The sequence below is a fragment of the Bos javanicus genome, chromosome 1 (assembly GCF_032452875.1).
Source record: "Bos javanicus breed banteng chromosome 1, ARS-OSU_banteng_1.0, whole genome shotgun sequence".
Lineage (NCBI taxonomy): Eukaryota > Metazoa > Chordata > Mammalia > Artiodactyla > Bovidae > Bos > Bos javanicus.
In genome coordinates, this window is record NC_083868.1 from 65408893 (window position 1) to 65431918 (window position 23026).

At 43.7% G+C, this 23026-nt stretch overlaps 1 protein-coding gene across 2 annotated transcripts in view; it reads right to left on the reverse strand.

Moving 5' to 3' along the window:
* The window catches only part of FSTL1 (follistatin like 1), a 56201-nt gene that overhangs the window by 17967 nt on the left and 15208 nt on the right, over positions 1-23026 (reverse strand). The gene's annotated exons all lie outside the window — the stretch shown is intronic.

Below are 23026 nucleotides of genomic sequence, written 5' to 3' on the forward strand. Positions count from 1 at the left end.
CTGAACAAAGAAGTACGTTTTTTCTCTAGCCCTTTTCCTGACTGGCTGGGCAGGCAGTCACTAGGGCCTCCAGGCTCCTGTCCACTGGGGTAGCACTGGCTGTGGAAGAACCAACAAAGATGGCAGAGGTTGGGATGGGGTTGTGGGACTGGCTATAGTAAAGGTGGGGGGTGGAAGCTAAGATTCCATCCTTCGGGAATCCGTCTGCCACGTCACGCAGAGAACTCACAACCACAAAGCTTATAACTGTAAAATTCTTAGTTGGTAAATGTTCTATATCCAAAGCAATAAACAAAAGTGGATGATGACAGCGGAGAGGCTATGTCTAATACAGCTGGTCTGCTGCCACCTGGAGGCTGCTTTGCAAATTCCAGGTTATTTTCTCTCAGCCAGCTTGCCCATGATGCAGGGCTCCCATTGGTCTAGAAGCTCTTGCTATGCTCTCATTTCATTGGTTCACAGGTTGTTGCTAAACCCATTCTTTTTTGTATGTTGCTAAGGAGAATTCAATAAAGCTGGCAGGGAGAAAAGAAGTAATTCCCAGAAGGCTGGGAGTACTGGAGAATTGTTATTTCCTAAATCAGGAGTGGAATATAAAATTGAGTCTATTTGAGTATATTCCGGCTAAGGCCCTCTTGGAAACTGTGCCTGGGAATGGCAAGCAGGTAGAAAAATGAAGAGGAAAAAGGCTGTCACTGACCAGTGTGAAAAAAAAAAAACACAACTCCCCCTCTTCATGAAACAATATGCTAATTGAGGAATACAGACAAATATATACCCACAGCGAGTATGTCACATGAATAAAAGACACACTAATGCATAAAAAAGCATGCTCAGACACATGCCTACACTCAAAGGCACACCAGCAGATAGCCCCACAGAGAAACACCCACAAGACTTTACCACTTACAGGGTTCTTGCCTGGAGAATCCCAGGGACGGGAGCCTGGTGGGCTGCCGTCTACGGGGTCGCACAGAGTCGGACACGACTGAAGTGACTTAGCAGCAGCAGCAGCAGCAGCAGCTGTATGTCTGTAATTAGTCACTTTAATTCTTTAAGCCTTGGTTTCCTCATCTGTAAAATAGGGGTAAATACTAGCCCTGCCTTGTGAAAATGAAGAGAGAGAATGTATTTGGAATTGCGTCATAAGCTGTAAAGCAAATCTGCCTGTTAAGTATTATTCATGTTAATGTTTATAGAGCTTCCTGCAGAATAATCTGTGGCATTTACAGAGCCTCTTTTTATCTTATGTTTGCTTTTAGTGAGTATAAAAACTAAAAGCTTTTACTGATAGGTCAAATTCAACCCAAGTCATTTTTCAGAAATAATTATCAAAAATCCATTTGAAGAAACAGATACTGTTTACTTAAAATATAATGACTAACATTTGAATGTTGTTGTTTAGTTGCTAAGACCCCATGGACTCTAGCCCACCAGGCTCCTCTGTCAATGGGATTTCCCAGGCAAGAATACTGGAGTGGGTTGCCATTTCCTTCTCCAAGGGATCGTCCCAATCCAGGTATCAAACATGCATCTCCTGCTTTGGCAGGCGGATTCTTTACCAATGAGCCACCAGAGAAGCCCAATGTCTGAATAGTACTATTTACATTTACAGTGTTTTCATGCCTAAAATTTCATCTTACTGTGGACAACCCTACAAAAACATGCATATTATTAACCACATTTTATAGAAGAGGAAACTGAAGATGGGAAGGTCGAGTAACTTGCCAAAGGTCCCACAGCTAAAAATGAGGAGCTAGGATTCCAACCCAGATCTTCAGACAATAGATGTCTAGGCTCTCATTTATAAATGCCTGACACCCTGCTAAGTGATTTTCATTATACATGATACATTATGACAACATCATAGACATCATAACCATCGCCATTTTACAGATGAGGGAACTGTGCCTTAAGATGTTAAATAAATAGAAAGTGACACAGCTAGGATTCTAGACAACCAAAGAGAAAACTGTTCTTTAATATTTATTTTCATACCTAGAAGATTGGAGGTTAAGGAAATTATGATGGGGAATTGATTTGCATAATTAGCAAATGTCAGGTGAAAGTGCTTAAGAGTATGACAGAGAGTTAGATTTGACTTCCACCTCGATCCTCTGCTCCTTACTTGCCAAGGTTGTAGGCAAGGTACTCTCTGTAAACCTCAGTTTCTGGTATGTAAAACGGGAGCACTGATCTCTGTGAGGACTGGGAGGGTTATACAAGACGTGCTGCATACAGCAGAGTGCCTGCCACACATCAGAAAGCATCCATAATTACAGTGGGCAACTGATGTTCAAACAGTTTTCCCACTGAGATGCCATCATCACTGTGGGCTGTCAAGTCTCCACCCATCCTTCCTTACAATGAATGATAATACTGAGAACTGCACTGACTGGATGGAAAAATCCAAGGACCTAACAACCCCATTATCCTGTTTGAAGACCACAGAGAAATGCTAGCTACACAAGCCTTTCTCTTTGCAGGTGGCACATCTGTCAATAGGTGGCAATCTCTCTCTTTGTCTTGTGGAGCCTGGCACCACTTGGAGCCGCAATGCAGAAGTGCAGCTTTGGCTTTAGCAGCTCCTCACAGCTCTGTCCTCTCATGGAGATGTGGGGAAGGGGGCTGGGAGAATGGGCAGGTCCCCCTTGGGCATCAGGACACTACGAACCAGGAATTTGCTGACTTGGGGAAAAATGTCTAACCTGAAGCCCTCATAGCACCCCTGCCCCCTAATTCTGTCCATTCACAGGCATGCTGTAATGCAAGAATCAGCAAGGAAGAAAAACTTTCTTTAGAGAAGAGGTCTCTCTGTGTTATTAAAAGCCTTTCTCCAAGCCCTATCATCTCTGGGAGTAGGGGTGTCAGGACCACCCTCAAGGCTTCTAGAAAGTTCCTGAGACGGTAGATAGTCTTGCCCATCTGCTGATTCTGAGTGGTGGGGTGGGGGACACCTTGAGAGGGGATAAACATGGCACGAACATGCTCATAGTACAGGACAATGGCTGCCTTGTGTGTGAGTGGAGGAGGGCATGGTGAGGAAGAGATGAGTTGGGGTGTCAGGTGGCAAGAGGTGGGTCTTGCCAAGTAGTCTAGGGGGCTCTCTGCTGAATCTGATGCACAAAGAGGACCTTGGGAGGCTTGGGACAGGTGTCATGATGAAGGTGGTACTTTCAGATATTATTTCTGGTCCCTTCCAGCTGGGAAATACAGACTCAAAGTGCAGGGAAGCCTGGAGAGAAGCTGCAGGCAGAGAAACCTGCCAGGTATAAGGCAGTAAATCTTTTGGGAGTGACCAGGGCCTAGGGCTAGTATTAATCAGAGCCCTTGCAACTGAGTGAGGCTCTTCACAGATCGCTCTGTCCTCACAACATCTTGTAGGTTTCCATATTTTTAGTCCCATATAACAGAGAGGGGGGCTTCTCTTGTGGCTCAAATGGTAAGGAATCTGCCTGCAATTTGGGAGACCCAGGTTTGATCCCTGAGTCGGGAAGATCCAGAAGGGAATTTCAGATTCAGAAAAGCTCTGTGATGTGCAGAGACCACATTAACTAGCGAGAGCTAAGTCAGGATTGGAACACAAGTCGGCCTGACCCCAGAGCCTCGACAGTCCCTTATTGGGAATAGTTGAGGACATGAGCTGCAGGGAGAGCGTACAGCTATAGGAGCTGGCACAGGGAGAGGTCACAGGTGCCGTGCAGCTCTCACAACTGAAATAGATTTGTCTGCTCTACCACCAGAGCAATTTTAGGAATTGGGTTCCAGGGCAATTTTAGGAATTGGGTTCCAGGGCCGTATGAGAAATTCATCTATGCAGAAGCAACCACATTGGCATAGGAATATTCTCTGGGAGTGTGAGCTCTCAGGTACATGAACCCATAAGTCTGAATATACACCTGTGAGAGTGTGACTGAGTAGGGAGATGGAGTATGTTCTGGAAGGGTGGACACCATGATATATTGAGAAAAATCAACAAAATATCTGCTCCCTATGGAGAGATATATCAAGTTCTAGCTTTATCCTTCTATATCATTTCCCTCACTTGCTTTTATGTTGTTTTCATTATGTGTTGTATGCCAGGCTCTGGGGGTTTGATCTCATTAATTTGCACAATGCAAATTCTCCTTGGAAAAAATTGACCAGAACACATTGCTGACTTTTACCAGGGAAAAACTTCTCTGAACCTCTGCATGGTGATAATGACACTTTTTAAAAAAAATTTTTTTATTGGAGGATAATTGCTTTACAATATTGTGTTTGTTTCTACCATACATCAACATGAAACAGCCAAAGGTATACATATGCCCCCTCCCTCCTGAACCCCACTCCCATCTCCCTCCCCATTCCACCCTTCTAAGTTGTCACAGAGCACTGGGTTGAGCTTCCTTCGTCACACAGCAAATTCCTACTTGCCATCATTTTACATATGGTAATGTATATGTTTCTATGCTATTCTCTCAATTTGTCCCGACCTCTCCTTCCCCCACTGTGTTCATAAGTCTGCATATCCACTGCTGCTGCTGCTGCTGCTAAGTCGCTTCAGTCGTGTCCGACTCTGTGCGACCCCATGGACTGCAGCCTACCAGGCTTCTCCGTCCATGGGATTCTCCAGGCAAGAACACTGGAGTGGGTTGCCATTTCCTTCTCCATATATCCATATCCACTGCTGCCCTGCAAATAGGTTCATCAGTACCATCTTTCTAGATTCCATATGTAAGTGTTAACATACAACATTTGTCTTTCTCTTTCTGACTTACTTTACTATGTATTATAGCCTTTAGGTTCATCCACCTCATTAGGACTGATTCAAATGGGTTATTTTTTTAAAGCTGAGTAATATTCTATTATATATATGTAGCCCAATTTCTGTATCCATTCATCTGTTGATGGACATCCAGGTTGCTTCCATGTCCTAACTATTCTAAAAAAAAAAAAAAACTCTCCAGAAAGTAGGCATAACCCAGGTGGTGCTAATGGTAAAGAACCCACCTGCCAATGCAGGAGACTTAAGAGATGCAGGTTCGATCTCTGGGTTAGGAAGATCCCCTGAAGAAGGAAATGGCAACACACTTGAGTATTCTTGCCTGGAGAATCCCATGGACAGAGGAGTCTGGTGGGCTACAGTCCATGGGTCGCACAGCTGGACATGACTGAAGCGACTTAACACGGCATGGCACCTCAACATAATAAAGGCCACACACAACAAACCCACGGCAAACATTATTCTCAATGGTAAAAAACTGAAATCATTTCCATTAAGATCAGGAAAAAGACAAGGGTGCCCACTCTCACAACTACTGTCAACATACTTTTCGAGGTCCTAGCCACAGCAATCAGAGAAGAGAAAGAAATAAAAGGAATCCAGATCAGAAAAGAAGAAGTAAAATTCTCACTATTTGTAGATGACATGGTACTATACACAGAAAACTCTAAAGATTCTACCAGAATATTACTAGAGCTAATCAGTGAATGTAGTAAAGTTACAGGATATGAAATTAACACACAGAAACCCCTTGCATTCCTGTACACTAACAATGAAAAATCAGAAAGAGAAGTTAAGGAAACAATCCCATTTACCACTGCAACAAAAATAAAATACCTAGGGATAAACCAACCTAAACAGACAAAAGAGCTGTATGCAGAAAACTATGAGTCACTGATGAAAGAAATCAAAGATGACACAAACAGAGATATACCAAGTTCTGGGACTGGAAGAATCAATATAGTGAAAATGACTATACAACCCCAAGTAATCTACAGATTTGATGCTATTTGTACAGCAATTTTAACTAGTTTGTAATTTTTACTATTGCCTTTATTCTCAAAACCTCTTAGGATAGGAAGGAAGGGGTTACCTCTAAGGTCGCTCCAGATATAACATCCTGTGATAAAGAAGAAATGGAGGCTCACAGCTGTATTGACAGTTCCAAGACCTCATGGATACAGAACTGTGTCCTGAACCAAGGTCTCCAGACTTTAATTCCAGCCCTCTTTCCAGTAAACCACTATGACTCTTTATAAATCAGAGTTAGAAAAGACAAGGATCCAAGGTCTAAAAAAAAAAATCAGCAATTATTTTTGCAATTGAAAAAGATTCTTTGCAAGCAAAGGGAAAACCAAGTAGAGGTTTGCAAAACCACCAGTAGAGGTGATAGTGTGTCTGAGTCTCTGGGTCGAACAGCATTAAGTCTGAACATAAAATATGCTTTGAATGTTTAAAAAAGTCTTCTGAAGTAAAACAATTTCTGGAAGAACAGTGTGCTTTGGCAGGGGTTGGAAGCTTATAAGCAAAGCCATAAAACTGTCAGCTTAATATACCATCATTTCACTAATGTGAACTGGGTAGGCTCTGTCCCTCCATCCCTTTCCTTCTTCCCAACTTTCTTGTTGAAAAAAGAAAAAAAAGCAGCCCTACGTATGCCAAGGTGGAATTTTGGCTCCCCTTGCCACTATTCTGTGACAGAGCGGCTTTGTTGACATGAGAAAGACTCTCCCTGCATTGCCAGAATTAGTCATGGAAACTTCACAGGAACACGAGGGCCCCTCAGATACGCAGAGCACCACAGAGTTGGGGACAAAGGAATTCACAGAACTGGGGGGTGGGGGCGAGCAGGAGGAGACCTGGGTTGGGCACAGGGTGGAGGGCTGTTCTGGAATGGAGCCCAGTAGCACAGGCCGGAGAAAGCCAGGGGAAAATCCAAGCCACTTCAGGACCTTGAAACCTGGCTGGGGCATCATGTGACTTTGCTCAATTCTCTGCGATTCTTCTCTGAAAAGTTGTGTTGCTGCATGCTACATATTCTAGGGAAGAGGAGGAAGGAGTGATTTCTTGCAGTTGCTCTGACATGCTTGGCAGGAGGCACTTGGTTTGCAGGGACTGTGCCCCCCTTTGTGTGTGCTCACGACCAATCCCTTATCTCCAGGTTTAGGCACCAGAGCCAGACCTTGGTTTTGCAGGGCCTGCAGCTTAAACAATTTGATGGGCCCTCCTTATGAAAAAGAATACATACGTAAAACTGCAAAATTGGGCACAGGGCTTTGGAAGGGGCCTTACAAGAAAAAGGACTGAAACTGAAGCTTAATTAGCTTCTCAGTTGATCTGACTCGCTATATACCCTGTATTTTCTTCATAAACATGGAGGCTTTGAGGCCTTCAATCTATTAGTCAGAGCTCTATTTAATATTTTATGCACATATAGCTTATCTCAAGTAGACTAAACGCCTGCACACTGTGGCTTCCCACAGGCTCACCACATTGTCTTGCCAGAGAAAATTCTCAATATATATATATATATATATATATTTTTTTTTTTTTTTTACATTAAATGTCATTTGGGGTTTTTCAGGTTGATGTCAGTGTCAGTGGCTGGTGACAATGCACTCTGATGTTTAGGGGAAAGCGTGGCTGAGCTTTATGATATCAAAATAAGGGCTGCGCCAACCCCAAGAGGATTAGCCTTAAGATTAAAAAAAAAAAACAAAACTCTATTATGGATCTGTCACTCAAGAATGACCTAATTTTTCATTATATTCATTTTGTTTTTTTAAAAAAAGTATTTATTTATGGCTGTGCTGGGTCCTTCTTGCTGAGTGCAGGTTATCTCGAGCTGCAGCGAGCAGGGGCTAGTCTTCGTTGTGGTGTGCAAGCCTCTCCTTGTGGTTGCTTCTCTTACTGCGGAGCATGGGCTCAGTAGTTATGGCTTAGTTGCTCCACAGTATGTGGGATCTTCCCGGATCAGGCATAGAACCCATATCCTCTGCATTGGCAGGAGGATTCTTAACCACTGGTTACATTCAGCTTCTATCATAGCTTATGGGATAGCACATTTTCTACTCACGATATGATAATATATTATGTGCCCGGAAATGACTACTTTCAAATTTCAAATGGGACAAGGCTGTTTACCTTAATCACTGTCTTTATTATTTTACAGATTCTGTCACACTCTCTGAGCGCTGGCCCTGTCAGACAAGGATCTACACTGCCACCTTCATATGGAAGCCCTCCCACTTTCCCAGCTGCTCAGCACCATCTCTGGAATTGCCTCTCGCTTCATACATTTCTCTTGACGTGGCCCAGATACAGCATGGCCGACTGGATGTCTGGTTTCTATGTAAGTTCAGTTTTTGGTCTCCAGTCAGAGCACAAGTACACAGCAGCACTGAGTAAGCACTTAAAGAGTTAAAAATATGCCAGGCCCTTCCACGTGAACTGAAAACAACCTCACAAGGATCTACGAGGTTGGAGGATTCATCCCTGTTGGCGGTGAAGAGACTGAATCTGAGTTGTGACTGAGGTAAGAGTCAGCCCAGGAGGCGCTTCTGCTCTCATGCCTTCAGGCCATGGTCCACCACAACGAGCTGCAGTCTTTCTGGGAGTGCCACGCTGTCTCCCCAACTCAGCACATTCAGTGACTCCACTCTGACGCACAGGGGCTACTAACAGTCTTTTGGACTGTGTGGGAGAGGGCGAGGGTGGGATGATTTTGGAGAATGGCATTAAAACACGTATTTCATATGTGAACTGAATCGCCAGTCCAAGTTCGATGCATGATACAGGATGCTCGGGGCTGGTGCACTGGGATGACCCAGAGGGATGGTACGGGAAGGGAGATGGGAGGGGGGTTCAGGATGGGGAACATGGGTACACCCATGGTGGATTCATGCTGATGTATGGCAAAACCAATACAATATTGTAAAGTAATTAGCCTCCAATTAAAATAAATACATTTATATTTTAAAAAATAAATTAAAAAAAAAGAAAGAGAATTCCAGGAAAAAAAAAAAAAGAGTCCTCAGAGTGACCCCTGGGGATTCCCAAGATCACGTGTCAGTCTTACTAAAGAGTGCTTTTTGTACGTTCCCTAGTTTCACCATTCCATCCTTCAGTTTCTTCAGAATGCTGAATGGAAACTTTTAAGCCAGACCACTCTCCACCCTGAATTATTAGTCTGTTGAACATGATATTCCTTTTCTGTTTCCCAACCGTCTGCCTGAGACTTTTCCACTTTAAAGGACAAACCAGAGGGTATGGATAACCTCCTAGTCTTCTTCAGTGAAGATCAAGGCAAGGAGTTTAAACCCATCAGAAAGCATATCTGACAATGCCTATAACAACAAACAAAAAGGAGAGCGACCTGTGACCGGCACGGCACAAGTCGTATGGCATATACTCTAAAAGCATATAGGATGTGGCCTTCGCCTTCATAGGAGTGTCTAACCTAGCCCAGGAGATGAAATTATCACAGACACTAATGCAGTCCTGAAGGAAATGGGGCTGACTTTGGGAGATGGGTATTATGAATGAGACGGATGGGGAGGGAGGAGGGTGGAGGGTTCAGGATGGGGAATACATGTATACCTGTGGCGGATTCATTTTGATATTTGGCAAAACTAATACAATTTTGTAAAGTTTAAAAATAAAATAAAATTAAAAAAAAAAAATGAATGGGACGGGACTTGAGCCAAGCCCTGAAGAACAGTGGGATCTAGACAGAAAAAGTTGTTGAGCAGGAAGGTTTTAAGAACAGTTGGGTGGTGGTATATGGGAAGAACTAGGTAAAGAGGAGGGGCTTCCCTGGTGGCTCAGACGGTGAAGCGTGGGATGATGAGTCTCACTGAAGTGGTGACACAGATTTAGAGAAAGAAAGGAAGCCAAGAGAAATTTCTAAGGAATAAGGAGATCTGGCAGCACATTGGACAGAGGAGAGCAAGGAGAAAATCCAGGGAGCTGCCAATATCTTCGGCTTTGAGGGCCTGGAAGGCTGCTGGTGGAGATGGAGCCCTGGGAAGGGGCTGAATGGAAGAGGGACAAGCGATGACGAGTCAGTTATGGACATGAGTCTAAAAGGACAGTAAGATAACCCACTGACAGCTGAAAATAAAGAGCTGGAGGTACACAGCTGGACATCATATGTGTAGACAATGAGAACAAATGAGCTCAGGAGGAAAGGGTGGGAATGGAGGGCTGAGGGCGACTGAGAGAAAGGGACAAAATGAACACCTAGAGGAGCAGGGAGGAAGGCCCATGGGGGCCTTGTGCAAATCAGAAATGGTGTCTTCTCCTTTGAGCAGATGCAATACCGGACCAGGTTACCAGGCTTGGCAAGGAGATGGCAGGTTGGAATTTAGCCCCCCAACTGTATGAGGACTCTGAAGGCAGACCAGCCAAGCAAGCAAAGTAGACACATTCAGAAAACTGGGAGCTAAACCAGGAAGTCTAGAGAGCTCCAAGAAATGGATGATGAATGGCACTGCATGAGAAATGCTTTAGCAAACACTGCGAAGAAGTAGCCAAAAAAAAAAAAAAAAACGTTTAAACTTCTGCTAAAACCTGAATCAGTAACTCAGGGGGCAGACCAAGCAGAAGCAGTGAGGTCTTATGTAAAGAGAACTGGTGTAAGAGCCTGGAGACAGGCCCTGGACATGTCTCTGCCTCTAACATACTGTGTGATTAGGGCAATGTGCTTGACCTCTGTGGGCCTCAAATTCCCTGTCTATAAAATCAAGTCTTGTTGATGATACCACAGCCCCTTAAATTGTTAGAAATCTCTTAACTAGTAAGCACAAGAACTTAACATTTCAGATATTCCTGAATATCAAACTTCAATCTCCCAAGGAAACTAACCTAAGTGTCCAAACTAAAGATATTGGTTATGTATAGACTCTCGTGAGGGTTTCAGGGTTTTTGCTGGGCTTTGGTGGGGGAATTAACGTTAGCTTTCATAGTCAAAGGATTTTCATAAGCAATGCTTTTGCATTCCCTCCTGGATCATGGCAGAGGAAATCAGGGGAGCAGTAATGGGACCCCAATTGAGGGGCCTGGTTTCACTCTTAGTTAACTGGTTGGAACCCTCTACTCCCCTAGAATGCCATTAATAATGTTTTTATTCTATTTGTGTTTGCCTTGCAAGAGAAAAAGGGAAGAAAAGAAGGGAGAGAATGGCTAAAGGAAATTCACATGAGATTCACAATTCTTCATTCCTGCCAAGAACCTGTCACTGAAATATGTCTGGGACTGCCAGGACTCACATTTACTCAGCATTCATGCTCTAATTATTTCCACATGTAGTTCAAGGAAAATGGTTGATTAAAAGTAAAAAAAAAAAAAAAAAAACCCACACACCTAAATCCCAACTCCCTCAACTAAAGAGGGGAGATAGCTCTAGGGCAGCTCAGGGAGAGTTCCGAGAGCCAGTTTTAGAAGTGTCCCCTGCAGTGCAGGCCACATCTGGACTAACATCCCCACACATTCCAGGCACTTCATCCCAAGCAAGCCAGCCGTCCACCTCCCCAGGCTTCCCAAGCCCCGAACCACATAGAATTCACATTCTTTGGACTTCTGAGTGGAATATAGGATTTATTCCTCTGCTCTGGTGGAAGGCAGAAGAGATACAGATACAGACTGAGAGCTCTAGCTCTTTTGACTGGGGCTCTTCTGAATTTAGGTAGCTCATGATTTCAGGAGGGCTTCCCTTGTAGCTGTCAGGAAAGAGTCTGCTTGCAACGCAGGAGACCTGGGTTCAATCCCTGGGACGGGAAGATCCCCTGGAGAAGGAAACAGCAACCCACTCCAGTATTCTTGCCTGGAGAATCCCATGGACAGAGGAGCCTGGAAGGCTACAGTCCATGGGGTCACAAGAGTTGGACACAAGTTAGCAACTAAAACACCACCTTCTGGGCTCCAAAATCACTACAGATGGTGACTGTAGCCATGAAATTAAAAGACGCTTACTCCTTGGAAGGAAAGTTATGACCAACCTAGATAGCATATTCAAAAGCAGAGACATTACTTTGTGAACAAAGGTTCGTCTAGTCAAGGCTATGGTTTTTCCTGTGGTCGTGTATGGATGTGAGAGTTGGACTGTGAAGAAGGCTGAGCGCCGAAGAATTGATGCTTTTGACCTGTGGTGTTGGAGAAGACTCTTGAGAGTCCCTTGGACTGCAAGGAGATCCAACCAGTCCATTCTGAAGGAGATCAGCCCTGGGATTTCTTTGGAAGGAATGATGCTGAAGCTGAAACTCCGGTACTCTGGCCACCTCATGCAAAGATTTGACTCATTGGAAAAGACTCTGATGCTGGGAGGGATTGGGGGCAGGAGGAGAAGGGTCGACAGAGGATGAGATGGCTGGATGGCATCACCGACTCGATGGACGTGAGTGTGAGTGAACTCCGGGAGTTGGTGAGGGACAGGGAGGCCTGGCGTGCTGCGATTCATGGGGTCGCAAAGAGTCGGACATGACTGAGCGACTGATCTGATCTGATCTGATATCAGAACACTCCTAAGGAAGGAATCCACTGTGGCAGAGAACTTGGTCACCTTCCCTGAACTGTGTCCCCTTTCCAGCATCCCAAATTGCACATGCCTCCCCCTAAAACTGAAAGGTAAGCCACTGTTTTCCAAGGTGGTTCACACGACTTGGCACCAGTGCCAACACTGTCATCTACTTGACCACATTTAACCAGATCTCTGGCACGTGGCTCAGTTTTCTTCCTCTCTCCTGGGTGACTTCCTTGTTTATTTGGCCTGCTCACCTCCAGGAATCCTCATTTCTACAGGCACTTCAGGAGGTGTCTGTGAGTAGAGCAGGTGGCCACAGTAGACTAAAATTAAGGGGATGGGGCTTCTGAGGTTCTACATTTTGAAATAAGAACTCATTACTCTTTTAAAATGTCAACACATAAGGCATTGTTAGCTGCTTCTTTAACCTTCAGATAGGTAGAGAATGTCCCACAAGACCAGCCAAAAAATAATGTTACCATCTGGGAAATCTGATTTATCATCTGAATTACCCCAATTCTTCTGTTCTTCAAGGCTTAGTTCAAGTTATTATACACCACTCCATCTTCAGTGACTTTTTCCTTTTTGTTGGTTATGAATTCCTTCTTCCTTCTCTGAATGTTCATTCCTGTCTTTATGAACTCCTTCTGATCACTTTTTAAAAATTGATTGTGCAGATTTTGCCTTCCTATCTGAACTAAAAGTTCTGAAAGGACAAGGATTATGCTTAAAGTTCTGTCAGGTCCTGGCATCCTGTGACACTCAATCAACCTTTGTTGAAAGTAGGAAAGGGGAACTGAATCCCACCTCCCTAAGGACTTGGAACAGGGGCAGAGAGACAGCTCCTATGCCAGTTCCTCTCCTAGCACTGCCCACTTCCAGGGCCAGTCTTTTTGGGGAATAGCCTCAAGACCCCACTGTTTTCTCTACCAGGCCATAAACAGCTTGGAATTTCACTAACCAGAGATTGTCTTAGACCCACAGAAAGACACTGGGGTGTGTGTGTGTTGACGAAGTGGACAGGAGAACACTACAGGACTGAAATGGCTTTCAGTCACGCCCTTTGTTCACAGTTAATGTACAACCTAGCTGACATGCTGGGGAAATGAGAATTTTGGTGGAGGGAAGCGGTGTGGAAGATGAGGTAATGTGAGAATGTGAGATCCCTCAGAGGAAGGCAAAATTCGGTGAGACTTCAGAGTATAGGGTACATGCCACCCAAGAATAGCCCCACAAGGTGGCAAAAATGGAGAAGATGAAGAGAAGCACATGAGAGGAGGCCAAGAGAAATTGTGAAAATGGGCTTATTATCAAGGCAGCTGTTTTGTGTTCCCTCTTCTCAGGACCCTCACCCCAACACTGCTCTATGAGGTAGAAGGAAGGCAAGATGGTCAGTCTCTCCCTAGATGAGAAAGAGATGCTTCTTGCCTTATTCTACCCCTCCTCCAGCCCCGGAATGTCTCTAGCCACTCCCCTCTGGCTCATCCACTAGGCTGACCCAGCAGTGGGTTGGAAGACACTGAAATGTGAGTTGCCAGAGAAGGGCAAAGGCTTAGCTATGCCCAAGTGATTTATTTCCCCTGGGGCTTGGGGACCTTAAAAGGAACTGTGATGTCCAACTAAATCCTGAGACAATCTGACTGAATGGAGGGGGAAATAAGGTGGGGGGAAAGCAAAGAATTCAGGGCTGACTGGAACAACATAGAACAGAGAGACCCGGAGACTCAGCATAGCAGAGCAGCGTGAGTCTCCTCTTTATAAAGACATAGACAAAGCCCTGGGAATCTTTTGGGGCAGTGCAGCTGAAAAGTACTTGTCAAGTTTCCAGATACTGGCAATTATTCTCCAGTCTAAGGAATGAAGAAGGGGTTAAAACCCAGCAAGAAACTCTGGGTTAAATGAAGTCTCCATATGTGTGGCTCAGTATGGTTCCAGGAGAAACAGACAGATGTAATTAGAAGTTCTTAGACATTGTGTTGCCATGGCAACTGCCAGCCCCTGGAGTGGAGGGAGTAGGGGGAAAACCTGGAGTCCGAGGAATACAGTCTTCCAAGGAAATGCCCGAGGTGGGTGGCAATCACCCTCAGGCTCTACAAGCAGGGTCTGTTTCTCTATCCTACCCACTCTCAGACCCTTGAGGACCCTTCCCAGCCAGTTTCTCCTCATCCTCACTTCCCACTACCCAGATACATACTCAGAGCAATTCCAAATGCCAGTGAAGGGCTCCATTCAGATGGCACCCAGAGAAAGTCAATTCTTGGAGGAAAGTTTGTGCAGGTGATAATGTCCTCTGGGCAGTCTCTGGCCCTAGGAGCTTTCTGAATCTGAGTCTGAGGATCAGTGAAGGAAGCTGCAGGCTTAATTTATATATCACTAAGGAGCCCAGTTCCTCTGTGAGGGGGATGCTGGATAAGTGCTGAGGGCAAGTAGGGGCGTGTGAGCTTGAGCAGGGAAGGGGTACACTTGTTCATAATAGGACAACAGTGTATGTTATCAGTCAAACTGGGACATATCTGAGAGTAGAAAGGGAACTTTCAAACAGATATACTTGTGACACATGGTCACTTTAATCAATAGGCTGCCTAAGTGGAAAATGTTTCTTTCCATTTTATGATGTGGGAATTCTTACCTGGTGTCTATGAGACCCTAGAAATCCACCTATAGGTTTGGGGACTCAATTTTCCTAGGGTATAATCTAGGAAAGATGAAAAACCCAAAAATGTACTGCTTTAGAGATGAACCGCCTCTTGCAGCTTTAATCTCCCTTGATTCAACTGCGACATAAAGCTATTCAAGGGGGTCTGCTGCTGCAAAGCTGGGGAACCCAGGCAGATGAGACCACTTTTACTTCAGAATCCTTGTCATTACAAATCCTTCTAACTACTTCTCTAAAGAGACAGCCATTTAATACATCATTGCCAAAAGGAGAGGGTTCTCAATGAATATATGGCAATAATGTGGTCAATGGAGGGGGATCATTCCACAGCAGTGAGACCTAATAAATCTCCCCTGAAGAGAGGTTTCCAGAGGTGCTTTCTTACACATTCCTTATCAACCGAACCAAAATACAGAGGCTCAGGGACCCTGTGGTCACAAAACCCAGGGAAAGGTCAGACTCTCCCAGGGAACCAGAAGAAATGACTGTATTTTAGGTGCAATATAGCCAGCCTAGAAATTATGAGCATGTGGTTCAGCCACAACCTCAGTCACAAAATTGTAGGATGTTTAAAGGGTAAGGCCCACCCAGGGTGCATCCCCTGGTATTTTCTCAGGGACGCTGGGAATCACAGCCATCTAGTCAGAGTTCCTGGCAGTTACTTAGCAACCATGGATGGTGGTTAGCCCTCTTCTTTCAACTCTGCTGCAGGGTTGGGAGCCACTGGGGCTAATGAGTTTTATTTACCTGGACCTATATCCAGACAGATACTGGAAAATGGGGCACAAATCTCTGAGTTTAATGTGGAGCTTCCCCAAATAATTTGAGTGCCAATTTACAATCTTTAACTATCAATTAACACTGTTGCTCTCTGCTGGGCAGGAGTGTCAGGAAGTTCCAGCACCTACTGCACGTCTCCTGGGTTTTAACAGTCCAGTTTAGAGGAATGTTAATCTCTCTGGAACAAATTAAGAATTACATAAAATCAATCCTTTTGAAAAAAAGCTACATTCCAAACACAATTTAATCTGCATTTCCTTATCATTGTCCAAAGTGGAATTGGACAAAAACCTATTTTGGAGAAAGTCAGCAAAATATAGGACAATCAAGCAACAAAATACCAAACATTATGCTAGATGCTGGGGACTAAAGGAACAATAAAGCATAGTCCATGTTCCTCAGCTGCTGACAGTTTGGATGAGGAGATGGGGTATAAATACGTAAGGGTTTTAAATAACAGAAAAATATAAGCTAACAAGAGCAACCTCAAGACACTGTGAGGCTAAATGCAACATCTGGTGAAGTGACAATTGTCTAGAGCAGTGCTGTCCAATAGACATCAGTCTCACAAATGAGTTAAAATTTTCTAGTAGCCATATTTTAAAAGTAAAAAAAAATAGATAAATTTATTTTAAGAATTTATTTAAACCAATATAGCCAAAAGATGACCATTTCAGCACATAATCAATATTACTGAGACAGTTTACACACTTTTTTCATACTAAGTCTTTGCAGTCCAGCATATATTTTATATCCACAGCACATCTTAATGGGACTGGCCCCATTTCAAGTGCTCAAGGGGCACTTGTGGCTCGTGGCTTTTTCTACTGAACAGCACAGCTCAAAACAGTAAGTTCCAAGTTCTGATACATTACTGAGAGCTAAATCAGGGAGGAGAGTTTAGATAGAAAAATTAAGCCTTTAACTGGGAATGTTTTAGAACATAACTGAAATCGACAGATGTTATCTGATAACAGGGAAGGCAGCACGCTGGCTGCCTCTGGGACTAGGAAACTGAAATACCTAGTCCTGTGAAGATGAACAGGCATCATGGGCACTTTGGCCTAATTCTGACTCAGCTTTCAGAGCCTGTGGGCAAGTCACTTCACCCGTCTGGTCTCCTCTATAAGATAAAATGCTTGCTATCTTCTATTTTAGGACTTTATATGGCTTATTTCATGAAAAAAATAAGGGGCTAATTAAATTACATATTTTGAGCCTTCTCTTAACTACTTAAAGATACTTTTTTGTTTTGGCATAGAAGTACATGGACAACTTTCACAATGACGTAGATATTTCTCAAAACTCTTTTTTCATTTTTTTCTGCTTGACTGATAGACTTACTCTGTTGCTGTCAGCTTTCAATAATCTCTCTCTCTTTCTCTCTCACATACACACACACACTTTTAGTGCCTTGAGATTAAAGTCAATGAATACATGTACATTCTATTCCTCTTGAGACTTTCCTGCCTTGCATTCTTTCCTTGGAACAGTTGGAAGGTCACAGCTCAGGGGGAAGGAACTGTAAAGCCTACTTCTGCCGGTCAGGTCTTAGCTGACAGCAGACCCACCAATGAGAATCTGCCGGGTATCCGGCTCCACTGTAGTGAAACACCCTATTTTTGCAGATTAAAATCCTATGAGACCTTTAAGCTATACCAGCAATGCACAAAGACCTCCTTTTCTGTTCATTTTGTTTCCCCCAAGGACCATATTAGAAACTCTACCCCAAAACCCACTAGTTTAGTAGCTACACACAGATTACCATTTGCAGTAAAAACATTCCCAAGTATTATGTGGGAGTATACTTCTTAAAATTCTGTTCTCCTTCATTTTTAACTGACTAACCACTAGAGACTCTTGAGAGTCCCTTGGACTGCAAGGAGATCCAACCAGTCCATCCTAAAGGAGATCAGTCCTGGGTGTTCTTTGGAAGGACTGATGTTGAAGCTGAAACGCCAATACTTTAGCCACCTGATGCGAAGAGCTGACTCATATGAAAAGACCCTGATGCTGGGAAAGATTGAGGGCAGGAGGAGAAGGGGACGACAGAGGATGAGATGGTTGGATGGCATCACTGACTCAATGGACATGAGTTTGGGCGGGTTCCGGGAGTTGGTGTTGGACAGGGAGGCCTGGAGTGCTGCTGTTCATGGGGTCACAAAGAGTCTGACATGACTGAGCGACTGAACTGAACTGAACCACTAGAGAAATGCCACACGTAAAACTGGCTCTGTTGAAAAGCAGAGCAAGATGCTGTGGAAGTCAAGAACTTGGTTTGTGGGTCATCTGGAGAGCCTAAAGAGAGTAAGACTGCAGAAAAGCGGAGGTGGTCTGTTCCCTGGGACTCCACTCACTACTGATGACTGTGCCTCTGCTGGAGCTGTCCCAAGGACATGAGACTTCTCTGAGATTTAATGTGTAAGTCCAGAAATATTGTTTTACCCACACTGGGGACATCATAGGTGCCATTCAAAGGAAACAGAAGAAAGAACAAAAGCTTTAGGATCCCAGAAAGCAAAGGTCTCAGCAAATGGTGAGGTCAGAAGACAGACTGACCAGAGGCTTTGGGGCAAAGTATCACCAATAACAGAAATATAATGCTTTATTTTACATTCCTTTGGGACATTTGCTTACTCTAGGAATGATGCCCAGTTAAATCAGAATTGCTGATCATGGAGAAAAAGAATAAAAATATTTACTATTCAGCTAGTGTCTGTGTAAATTCCAACTTTTCCTGGAGCTGAGAGAATCAGGTTTCAGACTAAGTAAGCCCAGCATTACTACCAATTCCAAAGTTAAGCAAAGTATCGATGGCACATGCTATCAACCACCTTCCCAGGTGCACAATATTCTTGCAGAATCTGGCACAGAGATGACTGAAGTAGGCAGGATACTATGCATCTTCTTATACTGCAGATGACATATTTTGGTGCACTGAGCAATGCATTTAGCCAGTGGATTAATTCCACAAATTACTTACTGAGCACCTACGATATATGCTAAGCTCAGTTCTAAGGGCCTGGGATTCACTGGTGAAGGAAAAAGAGAAGGGCTCTGTCCTGAAGAGTACATATTCTAGAGGGAGGACAGTGAATAAACACAAATAACAAGATCATTTTGGATTGTGATAAATGTGTACAAGAATATAGAGCATGTCTCACAGAGCAATCTGGAGAGAGGGCACCATTTAGATCTAGTGCTTAGGAACCATTCTCTTGAGCTGAGATCTGAAGGATGAATGGAGCAGTTCAGACAGAGCAAAGAAAAGTGTGAAGGTTCTGAAGCAGGTGGAACTGGTCATGTTCCTGGAACAAGAGAAAGCCCAGTGTGGCTGTGACACAGGGCCCAACAGGGAGAGCAGTGAGAGGTGAGCTGGGAAAAGCAAATGAGGGCTGGAGCATGTAGGGCCCTGGAGGTGCTGGCAAGAAGTTGACATTTTATTCTTAATGAGACGAAGGCTACTAGAGGGTTTTACATAAAAGAGTGCCGTGAGTGTATGTGCTTTATGAAGATGACTCAGGTTGCTGTGCAGAGAAGCGGATGGAAAAAGCCTAGAGGGCAAAAAGAGCAGCTAGGATATTACTGCAATAGTCCAAGTACAAAATAATGGTAGCATGGACTAAGGTGGTGGTGATGGAGACAGAACAGTCAATGGAGAGGTAATAGATTCTGACAAAAGAGCTGAGAAAATCTGCTGATGGACTGACTGGGTATGGATGGGGAAAGTGAAAAATAGAAAAGAAGACACCTGGATACTTCAAGCTGATAAAAAAAAAAAAAAACCCAGCCAGTTCTAGGTAGGTATACATATGGCCATGCCAATGGTCCAGTCTAGAGTCAGGCTCAGAAGAATCTGTTGGACTGACCCTAGGATCCAGATGAGCCCCATGCCCTCTTAATAAAACTGAATTCGTTTAGGAAGTGAGTTCAGCAAGCTCACTGAGAGCCAGGGGTCAGATGTAAACAGACTCTGCTTATGGAAATCTGGAATTGACCCATGTTTCCAAACTGTTCCACTAGTCTTTAAATATTTACGGTATTTTTTGAAACGGCTTTATGTGGTGAAATGTCTGGAAAACATTGCTTACTTTTGTTTTAGAGAGGAAAATAAATAATACATATGAACATTATAAGGCTCTGAAGTCTTGCAACAAAAAACCCTTTTATCTGGGCACATAATATTAACGTCAATCAGTATTCAGTTTGAGAAACATGGGTTTAGGCTCTGTATGTCTCTCCCTGTAGTTCTACTCTCCCCTGGAATTCAAGCAACAGAAAGAAGAATCATATCAGATGAGATCAGTCGCTCAGTCGTGTCCGACTCTTTGCAACCCCATGAATCACAGCACGCCAGGCCTCCCTGTCCCTCACCAACTCCTGGAGTTCACTGAGGCTCACGTCCATCGAGTCAGTGATGCCATCCAGCCATCTCATCCTCTGTCGACCCTTCTCCTCCTGCCCCCAATCCCTCCCAGCATCAGAGTCTTTTCCAATGAGTCAAATCTTTGCATGAGGTGGCCAGAGTACCGGAGTTTCAGCTTCAGCATCATTCCTTCCAAAGAAATTCCAGGGCTGATCTCCTTCAGAATAGACTGGTTGGATCTCCTTGCAACTGGTTGGATCTCAAGAGTCTTCTCCAACACCACAGTTCAAAAGCATCAATTCTTTGGCGCTCAGCCTTCTTCACAGTCCAACTCTCACATCCATACATGACCACAGGAAAAACCATAGCCTTGACTAGACGAACCTTTGTTGGCAAAGTAATGTCTCTGCTTTCAAATATGCTATCTAGGTTGGTCATAACTTTCCTTCCAAGGAGTAAGCGTCTTTTAATTTCATGGCTGCAGTCACCATCAGCAGTGATTTTGGAGCCCAAAAAATAAAGTCTGACACTGTTTCCACTGTTTCCCCATCTATTTCCCATGAAGTGATGGGACCAGATGCCATGATCTTTGTTTTCTGAATGTCGAGCTTTAAGCCAACTTTTTCACTCTCCACTTTCACTTTCATCAAGAGGCTTTTTAGTTCCTCTTCACTTTCTGCCATAAGGGTGGTGTCATCTACATATCTGAGGTTATTGATATTTCTCCCGGTAATCTTGATTTCAGCTTGTGCTTCTTCCAGCCCAGCGTTTCTCATGATGTACTCTGCATAGAAGTTAAATAAACAGGGTAACAATATACAGCCTTGACGTACTCTTCTTCCTATTTGGAACCAGTCTGTGGTTCCATGTCCAGTTCTCACAGTTGCTTCCTGACCTGCATACGGGTTTCTCAAGAGGTAGGTCAGGTGGTCTGGTATTCCCATCTCTTTCAGAATTTTCCACAGTTTATTGTGATCCACACAGTCAAAGGCTTTGGCGTAGTCAATAAAGCAGAAATAGATGTTTTTCTGGAACTCTCTTGCTTTTTCCATGATCCAGCGGATGTTGGCAATTTGATCTCTGCAGCTACTATTTATTGAGCACTTACCTTTTGTAAGGTACTTTATATCATTATCTCCCTTGCTATACACACTATATACAGGTGCTGTTTAAATTTACAGCTTGTGTGTTATCCTTTGCTGTTGTGATGAGACCATACATCCATCTAGCAAAAACAGTCACCTTTCTTTTCGGGTCATATGTATCAACAGTGCTCACTCACAGTATTTCCTCACAAAGCATTCACGATAAAGACCAGATATTCTTCTTTTTATCACCTCTTCTTCATTTACTTACCCAACTAAGCTAACAGTAAGAGATTCCCACCCCCATCACTGCCTTTCTCCTCTTCCTGTAGTCTTCCTCATCACTATTTTCCTTCTTCCTATTTACTCCACCCATTTCTAAACAAGAAACTGTTTTAGGACAGTTCTCATGCTTTTGATCTTCCCTGGTGGCTCAGAGGGTAAAGGGTCTGCCTACAATGTGGGAGATCTGGGTTCAATCCCTGGGTTGGGAGGATCTCCTGGAGAAGGAAATGGCAACCCACTCCAGTATTCTTGCCTGGAAAATCCCATGGATGGAGGAACCTGGTTAGGCTACAGTCCATGGGGTCACAAAGAGTCAGACACGACTGAGCGACTTCACTAACTCATGCTTTCAACACCCTTGGCTTTAGAATCCTTTGTCTCTCCCTCAAAGAGAATGCCATGGCTTTCCAAATATGGCTGTTGTCACATCTAAATCCACAGACTGGTAATCTAGAGCCCATAATAGTCCTCAGCTGCCTGGGAACAGGCCCCACCCCCCCCCCCCACACACTTGTGTGTGTGCACTCATTTCACCAAACTTGACAGAGAGAAGACTTTCCCAGATTTAAACAAGAAATCATTGGGGAATGAGAAGGTCTTTGCATTCTAGGCCACTATAACATGAGTAATTATGGTCACTACATGACAATGCCATTTACACTGGGCAAAATAGTGATAACACTACCCAGAAACATAAGCCAATCACCAGCTGAAATATAGCCCCTGGGGAGGAACCCAACCTGCTCTCTAATCCACACAGCAATTCAATGAAGCAACTTAAGCAGGAAATGAAGAGCCTGCTGTTTAATCAAATGTGTAAAAGGAATTTAGAGGGAAAATGCAATTATCTAAGCTATCAAATGACCAAACAGTGGAGTTAATAAACCTCAAGCATTAGTTTTTCTTACAGGATTTCATATCACCTTCATGGTTTCTTTATTATTATGTAAAAAAAAAAAAAAAAAGAGAGAGAGAGAGAGACAGAATGCCTAGATAGGGTATATAACAAAAAAAATAGTTTATTATCATCCAGATTGTATTTAACACGTTTTTTCATAGAAGACAAAAAAACCACAGACTCTTTTCCAATTGTATTTCTCAGAGAGAAAACTGTTAACTTTGAAACTATTGTTTAAACAATATGGTCCACAAATAGCTGAGCAAGTTTTATTAAAAAATAAGTCTGCAGTGAGTACTGAATTTATTATACTCGACATTTAGCAAAGACTTGAATGTCTGGCCTCTGCTCAAAACACTTCCCAATCCCATTCTCCCTTCTAGACATCCCCCAGGAAAGGAAATTGAGAAACCCCAAATGAACTCACACCTGAAGTGGATATCCTTGTGCTGGGGTTTTTTTCTTTGATCATTAGCCAGCCCTTGGTGCATGCAGAAAATTACTCTTTTGTTGAACATGATACAGACACCAATTAATGCAAAAAGTGAAAGGTTTCGCCCTTAAAATAAATAGCTAAACCAGGAAGTCTGCTTCTTGGCATGTGGCTGCTGGCAAGGCCAAGGCCACACAGGCTAAGAAAGGAAAGAAAACAGAAAATGCCAAGGACAGAAG